This window comes from Prunus mume, linkage group LG8, assembly GCF_029339155.1.
Source record: "Prunus mume cultivar Tortuosa linkage group LG8, ASM2933915v1, whole genome shotgun sequence".
NCBI classification, from domain to species: Eukaryota; Viridiplantae; Streptophyta; class Magnoliopsida; order Rosales; family Rosaceae; genus Prunus; species Prunus mume.
In genome coordinates this window covers 21936239-21944222 of record NC_142705.1, presented here as the reverse complement: position 1 = coordinate 21944222, position 7984 = coordinate 21936239, and the positions used below count along the sequence as shown (strand labels likewise).

General features: G+C 45.4%; 1 pseudogene; it reads right to left on the bottom strand.

Annotated features, from left to right (window-relative positions):
• Positions 1 to 229: 229 nt before the first annotated feature.
• On the bottom strand, positions 230 to 4739 carry LOC148915058 (uncharacterized; annotated as a pseudogene).
• Positions 4740 to 7984: the final 3245 nt, after the last annotated feature.

Genomic DNA, 7984 nt, shown 5'->3' with positions numbered 1-7984 from the left:
GGTGAGGATACACAATGTGACATCCTCCTTATATATTGTTCTTATCCCACCTACCCCCACAGTAAGTGGCTAAGATACAATGTCACTAACCGAGATCTACCTACTGCTTCCACCAACCGACGTCTAGCTACTTTTGTACATTGAATCTGGACATGTGGGCTAAAAGGTCTAGCATGATCAATCCAACGGGCTGGGCCTTAAACATGCGGGCATTGACATTCTCCCGCACCTAATCCGATGACGTCCTCTTCGCCGCGGTAGATCCTTCTTGTTCGAATCCTTTGATGATGTCCTTGTACTTCCACAAGGACCCTTCTTTCTCCCAATTGCCTTCGGACTCTGGCAGACCCTTCCATTTGACAAAGTACTCAAAGTATCTCGGTACACCCTTGCGTCGCACCTCTCGCTTGGCCATGATGTATTCAACCTCCCTATCAAATGAAGTCACCATCAAAGGTGGAGCTCATTGAGACTCTCCATGACTTGGCTCCTCGGGGTCGGCATGGTAGCGCTTGAGGTTGCTCACATGGAACACCGGATGGATCTTCAATCAGGGTGGTAGTTCCACACGGTAGGCGACTCTTCCCCTGTTCGGATGATAGGAAATGGACCCTCATATCTCCTCAGCAACGCCTTGTGTAACTTTCTAGTGGACTTGTGTTGAGAGGGGTTGAACTTCACAAAGACCAGATCACTTGGTTGGAACACAACATCTCGCCTGTGCTAGTTTGTCCATTTCTTCATCTTCCGAGTTGTGTTCTCCAATTGAGCCCGAGCTAGCTCATTATTCACCTACCACTCCTTGGTCGTCTTGTACGCAGTTGGGCTACTCGTGTAGCCCTGACACCACCTTGTGTTCGGTGTCATAGGTTGTTGTCCGTTGCCAACTCAAAGGACTTGACCCACGACTTCGATACAGTGCAAGTTGTACGAGAACCGAGCAACACCTAACAACTTTGCCCAATCTCGTTGGTTGGCACTCACATAATGCCTCAAGTATAACTCCAATAATGCATTCACCCGTTCTGTCTAGCCATCTGTCTGTGGGTGAAAACTGGTAGAGAAGTTCAAGCGTGAGCCAAGTATCTTGAAGAGCTCCATCCAAAGTTTCCAAGTGAAGCAAGTGTCACGGTCACTAATAATACTCTTGGGGATCCCCCAATACTTCACCACATGCTTTAGAAACAAGCGTGTAGCTTCCTCTGCATTGTAATCTGCTGATGCGGGATGAAGGTAGCATACTTGGTGAACCTGTTGACCATCACCAAAATTGAGCCACACCCTTCTGACTTGGGTAGACTCATAATGAAGTCCATGGACAAACTCTCCCATGGTCTAGTTGGAACATAAAGTGGCTTTAGCAACCCACTCGGCTGCTTCTGTAATATCTTGTCTTGTTGGCATATAAGGCAAGTCCGCACGAATGAGTCTACATCTTCCCGTGTCTGTGGCCAATAGATCAAGGCTAACATTCGATGAGTGCCTGGATGTCCCGCCCACTTCGAGTCGTGACACTCCTTCAGTAGCTCTCGCCTCAGATTGTCCCACCTTGGAACATAGATCCTCTTCCCTGTTGTGTAGAAAACACCATCATCAAGTCAAAATCTTATTGTCTTCCCATATTTGTGAGCTCTCGGACTTTCGGCTTGGGATCATGCAACAAGCTCTCGTATCCTCTACATGAGAGAACTCTAGGGTTGTACAATGCTAGTGTGGCCTTCCTGCTAGGGCATTGCGACATTCATCTTCCCTTGCTTGTACTCCAGTTTGTAGTCGAACTCCGCCAAGAAGTCTTGCCACTTAGCCTGCTTGGGTGACAACTTCTGGGACTGAAAGTAGCTTGTGGCAATATTGTCGGCCTTGACCATGAGCGAGAACCAGCGGTAGTGCCTCCAAGTCCATAAGCGGCACTACGATGTCATCTCCTTCTCTTGAACGGTATACCTCCACTCCGTGTCATTGAGCTTCCGACTCGAAAGCCAATAGGTGTCCATCTTGCATGAATACACTACCAATAGCAAAATTTGATGCATCTGTGTGTACCTCAAAAGGTTTGCTGAGATCAGGAAGTCTCGACATTGGTTCCTCCATAAGTGCCCTCTTCAACTTAGCGAAGGCATGCTGGCATCAGGGCGTCCACTCTCACGTCTTGTTCTTCTTCAACAAATCCGTCAAGGGGGCGACAATGGCTGAATATCCCTTGATGAACCTGCGATAGTAGTTGAATAGCTCCCACTCTTGAATGGCTTGCACCTTGCCCTCCTCCATGAGCAATTGTCCTCCCCGTATCTTGTGACCAAGGAACTCTACCTCTTCTTGGACAAACGAGCGGTTCTCCTTCTTCACATATAGCTTGTTCTCCCTCAAAACTTGGAAGACCTTCAGCAAGTGCATAAGATGCTCCTCTAGGAAATTGTTATACACCACAATATCATCGATGTAAACCACAACAAACTTGTCCAAGAAAGGATGGAATACCTTGTTCATAAGAGTGCAAAAGGTTGCAGGGGCGTTGGTTAGGCCGAACGGCATGACAAGGAACTCATAAGACCCATATCTCGTCACACATGCAGTCTTTGGTTCGTCTCCTGGTACGATCCTCACTTGATAGTATCCCAAGCGCAGGTCTAACTTGGTGAAGTACCTAGCTCCTCCCAACTGATCAAACAAATCTGCAATCAAAGGGATTGGATACTTGTTCACCTTATTTAGCGCCTTGTAGTTGATGCACAACCTCAGTGTTCCCTCCCTCTTCTTTTGGAAAAGAACTGGGGCATCATGGGGCATCATAAAGGGCCTTAGACAGTTGGATGTACCTAGTGTCCAACAACTGCTTCAACTGCCTCCTCAATTCCTCCAACTCAGGAGGTGTCATCGTGTATGGCGCTTTGGCAGGGGGTTTGGCACCCGTTCCAACTCAATGGCATGATCCACCTCTTTCCTAGGTGGTAAGGTTTTGGGCAGCTTCTTGGGCATGACATCTGCAAACTCCTTAAGGATTGGCTCCACAGCTTTTGGGACTAGTTGGACTTCTTTCTCAACTGTGTCCATCTTCATAGTTGCAAGGAACATCGGTTCGCCATTCTTCCAAGACTTAGAAAGTTGCATGGCTGACAAGAGCTTCGACTCGCCTTGTTGCCTTACCACCGGCACCATGCATGGCATTACTCCATCCTGTGCAGTGCACATAGTATTGTAAAATGGAATGGGAAATGCCTTTACCTTGTCCATGAACTCCATTCCTAGCACGACATCGTAGTCATCCATCGGGATCACGGAGAAGTCAGCTACTCCCTTCAAAGCAGCAATGTGTAGCTCCACACCACGAGCTACTCCATCAATTGGTTTTGGCGGTTGAATTCACTGTCTTCATACTGTCTGCTTCCTTTGAGACTCGGCACCCAAGTCTCTTTGCTTCCTGCACGGACATAAAGTTGTGTGAGGCACCTGTATCCACCAGGCAACGAGTTGTCTTGCCATTCACCATGGCGTCGATGAACATGACCCCTTTGGCTTGAACCTGTGGTTGAGCGACTTTGGCCTGTACGGCATTGAAGCGGTGAATGGCCCCCATTCTCGCTTCCCTCTTGGCCTTCTCTTCCTTATCCTGGTTCATAGCATTCAAGGTTTTCTTTTGTGGACAATCCCGCATCATGTGCGCTCCATCGCATAAGTAACAAGCTAGCTTCGACTTGTCTTTCCCCTTGTCACCTTTGTCATTCTTCTTCATGGATGAGTTGTGACCGTCAGACTTGTCTCCTGACTTGCTACCCTTTTTTGGCCTGTTGTCTCCCCCACCGGATCCACTGCCACCTTTCTTTCCTTTGGAGTTGCCTTGATCACTCCTCTTGAACTCAACAAAAGACTCAACTGCAGCAATTGCCTCTGACAAGGTTTGGATATGTCTCCTTTGTAACTCCAGCTTGGCCCAATTCTGTAGGCCACTCATGAAGTACACAAGCTTGTCATCATCTGTCATGCTAGGCACCTCGAATAACAGGTTGGTGAACGTGGCAACATAGTCCTTCACGCTCCCCGTTTGCTTCAGCCATCTCAGCTTCTCATTTGCCTCATACTTAGCATTCTTTGGATAGAAATGCAACATAATATCCTTCTTAAATTCATCCCAAGTCTCAAGTGTAAACGCACCTTGTTCGATCTCCATGGATCGACGACGCCACCACATGAGAGCATTGTCGGTGAGAAACAACGTTGCTGTATTGATCTTGGGCTCATCATCCTCGAGCTTCAGTTACTTGAAATACCTTTCAATATTCTACAAAAACATGTCCAGCTCCTTCGCCTCCGTCTTCCTATTGTAGGATTTGGGCTTGAAAGAATCTAACACCTTGGGTTCGGTTGGAGTCCGGGTCTTGTTCAAGACAGCTTCTTTGCACAAGGCCCAATCTCTCTTCACATCCTTCACCTCATCATGAAGCGAAGTAAGCTCCGCTAAGAAGTGATCCAGGTTGGTTTGGACATCTGGCTTGATGTTGCCTTGTGCGGAGTTGAGGCTCCTGGAATTTGCCACAAGCTCATCCACTCACTTCGAAGCCCGTCTTCGTAAACACGTCCTTCTCGAGAAGCTAATCAAACTCGACCATCGCATTCTCCATCTTAGAAAGCCGCTTCTCCATCATGGCTACAACATCTCTAGATCGTTGCCTCTTTGATTTGGCCCCACAATCCATATTGACCTTGGATAGATCTGTCTCCACATCGGATCCTTTCTTCGACATGCTTCTTCAAATGATTCGAGCTTTTGCTCTGGTACCAACTATCACGGGATGAATTTTCGTAGTCTTCCTTCCGTGCGACCTTAGACTTAATCGCCTCTCGAACAAGCTAAGTCATCCTCCTTCATACAACACAAGATTGAACCAAGCAAGAACAATCACAAGAGCAAGAACAATAAGAACGCTTAAGAGAGTTTGGGAGAATATATGCTTGTATTGCTACTCAAATGCTTTACAAGTTGTGAGGTGAGGATACAATATGTGACATCCTCTTTATATACTGTTCTTATCCCACCTACCCCCACAGTAGGTGGCTAAGATACAATGTCACCAACCGAGATCTATCTACTACTTCCACCAACTGACGTCTACCTACTACTACTGTACATTGAATCTAGACATGTGGGCTAAGAGGTCTAGCATGATCAATCCAAAGGGCTGGTCCTTGAGCATGCGGGCCGTGACACTACATACCCTTACTGAGGGATCAGGCCACACGTAGTTCTTTCCCTTTAATAATGTAATTGAATATCTTATTCATTCATCATATTGCCATGTGTTTTGCACATCAAACTGAATTCTCATGTGTGTGTTATACTCAATCATATTCACAACTCTAAAGCAATACTTTGTAACTGCCCAATACTTGTATCAGTCATATACCGAATATAAATATGCCATACACTGAACTCCCTCTATTTTAGTTTAAGAACATCTGAAAACTGAAATTCTCTCCACCTAGGTGTACCCTCATTCCTGATCCGTCAATTCCATCCTCATAGGCCTCGGAGACTTCAAGTCTACTCGAGTCGCAATCCTCGCTGGCCTCGGAGATACCACTTCTATCCTAGCCGCAATCCTCGCGAGGCCTCGAGGACCGTTGGTCAACTGAGCCGCATTCCTTGCTCCGCACGATTGTGGGTCCACAAAACACACAGGGCATTATTTATAAATGACACTGTTTCAAAGCAATTAGAGGGTACCCTCGTGGTGGGTTTGAAAAACCATATCCCAAACTTATATCAATACTTTCCTTTTATTTCACAATTCATTTCCCGACCTTTATATCAACAATTTGATAAATTGATTCTCAACTATACTTAAAATATATATGCCACAATCTGATAAGAACCAAGGGCAATGATTCATCATTTTCAGCTACTGGGTACATTAGCTATTTATAAATAACTATCTATACACACGGTCAATCAAGGGGTCAAACCGCCTAAACTTAGTCAAGCGGGCCGCGGGGCCACGACCTCGATCACAAATCAGGAGTCCCTATAGGTTCAAGGCACTCTTTTGAACCTGACTTGCAAGTTTGGTCCAAATCGAATGGTCTGATTGATCACGATAGCACGATCGGACGACTACAATTTATCTTGCATTAGGATTCGCTATTTCAGGGTATCCGGGACTCCGATTTACGATCCGTCGAATTTTATAAGATTCTAGAAGTGCCTAGATCAACATATTTGAAAACCAAAATGATCCAACTGTCCAAACCTATCAAACCTGGATATCGCCTAATATGCGATATCTGATCAACGATCAAACGATATCCAAATTTATATCCGAGCATATTTTCGTGCTCGGGATGACATGAGGATGATTTTAGGACTCAAGGACAGGCCCAAAAATGGCCCGCGCGCCGGCATCGTGTGGGTGTCCAAAGCAATTTTGGCGATTAGAGAATCTCCAAACCACCGGTCAAGACTTATACCTACATGATCATCACATGGAGTGGAGCAACATTGCTCTCGGACCTACCCCAAAAAATCAACTGAAGTGGCCGGAATCAGAGGCTGAAACCAGCCAAAAATTTTATCGCTTGTTTACCCACAAAAACTCAGAAACTTCTCCTAAATACCATAACCAGCAGCTAAAACACATTGAAAGGATAGAAAAGCATACCAAATTTGAAGAAAATTGTGGCCGGAGGTGTCCGAACTAGCTCTGTGAAATTCTGTCAAAAATTGTCTATAGGCGAGATGTTGTGTTCCAACCAGGTGATCTGGTCTTTATGAAGCTCAACCCTTCTCAACACAAGTCCACTAGAAAGTTACACAAGGCGTTGCTGAAGAGATATGAGGGCCCATTTCCTATCCTCTGAACCATGGGAATAGCTGCTTACCATGTAGAACTATCGCAACAATTAAAGATTCATTCGGTGTTGCATGTGAGCAATCTCAAGCCCTACTATGCCGACCCTAAGGAGCCAAGTTGTGAAGAGTCTCAACGAGCTCCATCTTTGATGGTGACTACATTTGACAAGGAGATCGAGTGCATCATGGCCAAGCGAGAAGTGCAATGGAAAGGTGTACCAAGGTACTGTGAGTACTTTGTCAAATGGAAGGGCCTGCCAGAGTTCGAGGGTAATTGGGAGAAAGAAGAGTCCTTGTGGTGGTACAAGAACATCATCGAAGCATTTGAATGAGAAGTCGGCGATGAGGACGTCACCAGATTGGGTGGGGGAGAATGTCACGGCCCACATGTTCAAGGCCCAGCCCGTTGGATTGATCATGCTAGACCTCTTAGCCCACATGTCTAGATTCAATGTACAGTAGTAGGTAGACGTCGATTGGTGGAAGTAGTAGGTAGATCTTGGTTGGTGAGATTGTATCTTAGCCCTGTCTTCCTCCACAACTGAAGACGACGAGTCGTTGTCGTTGTGCAATACTATGGAATAACCAGCGAGGTCATTGGCTGTTGTTTTTGCTGAGACGACTTGTCGAGATCGAGATCGAGGTTCCTTTGATATCATTGTACAATTTCACCATAATCTCAATCTCATACATTCGTCCACCAATCTACAAGCAAAAAAAAAAAAAAAAAAAAAGAAAGATGAAGAAGATAGTATAGGAGAACGAACTTGGACGGATCAAGATCGAGTTCGAGGTGATACAATTTAGCAAGTTGAGGCTTGGTACCTTGAAAAGGTGTTAGAGCCAACAATGGAGAGGATACACAGACATCTGCACAATCCGAAAAGTCCAGACAGAAAGATGATTACAAAACAAGAAATAGAAGAACAAAAACTGAAGATAAAGATGAGAGACTAGAGCTCATGAAATGAGCTCTGCTATGGCTTCAACTCCAGATAAATGGATTAGAATTCCAATTTTATGTTAAAAGGGTAATAAAGGTATTTCATCTTATTAATTTTGATGTCATTGATTAGAATTCCAATCTTATAAATGGCTTCAACTAAAGCATATTTTGATGTCATGATATTTTGGATTCACGGA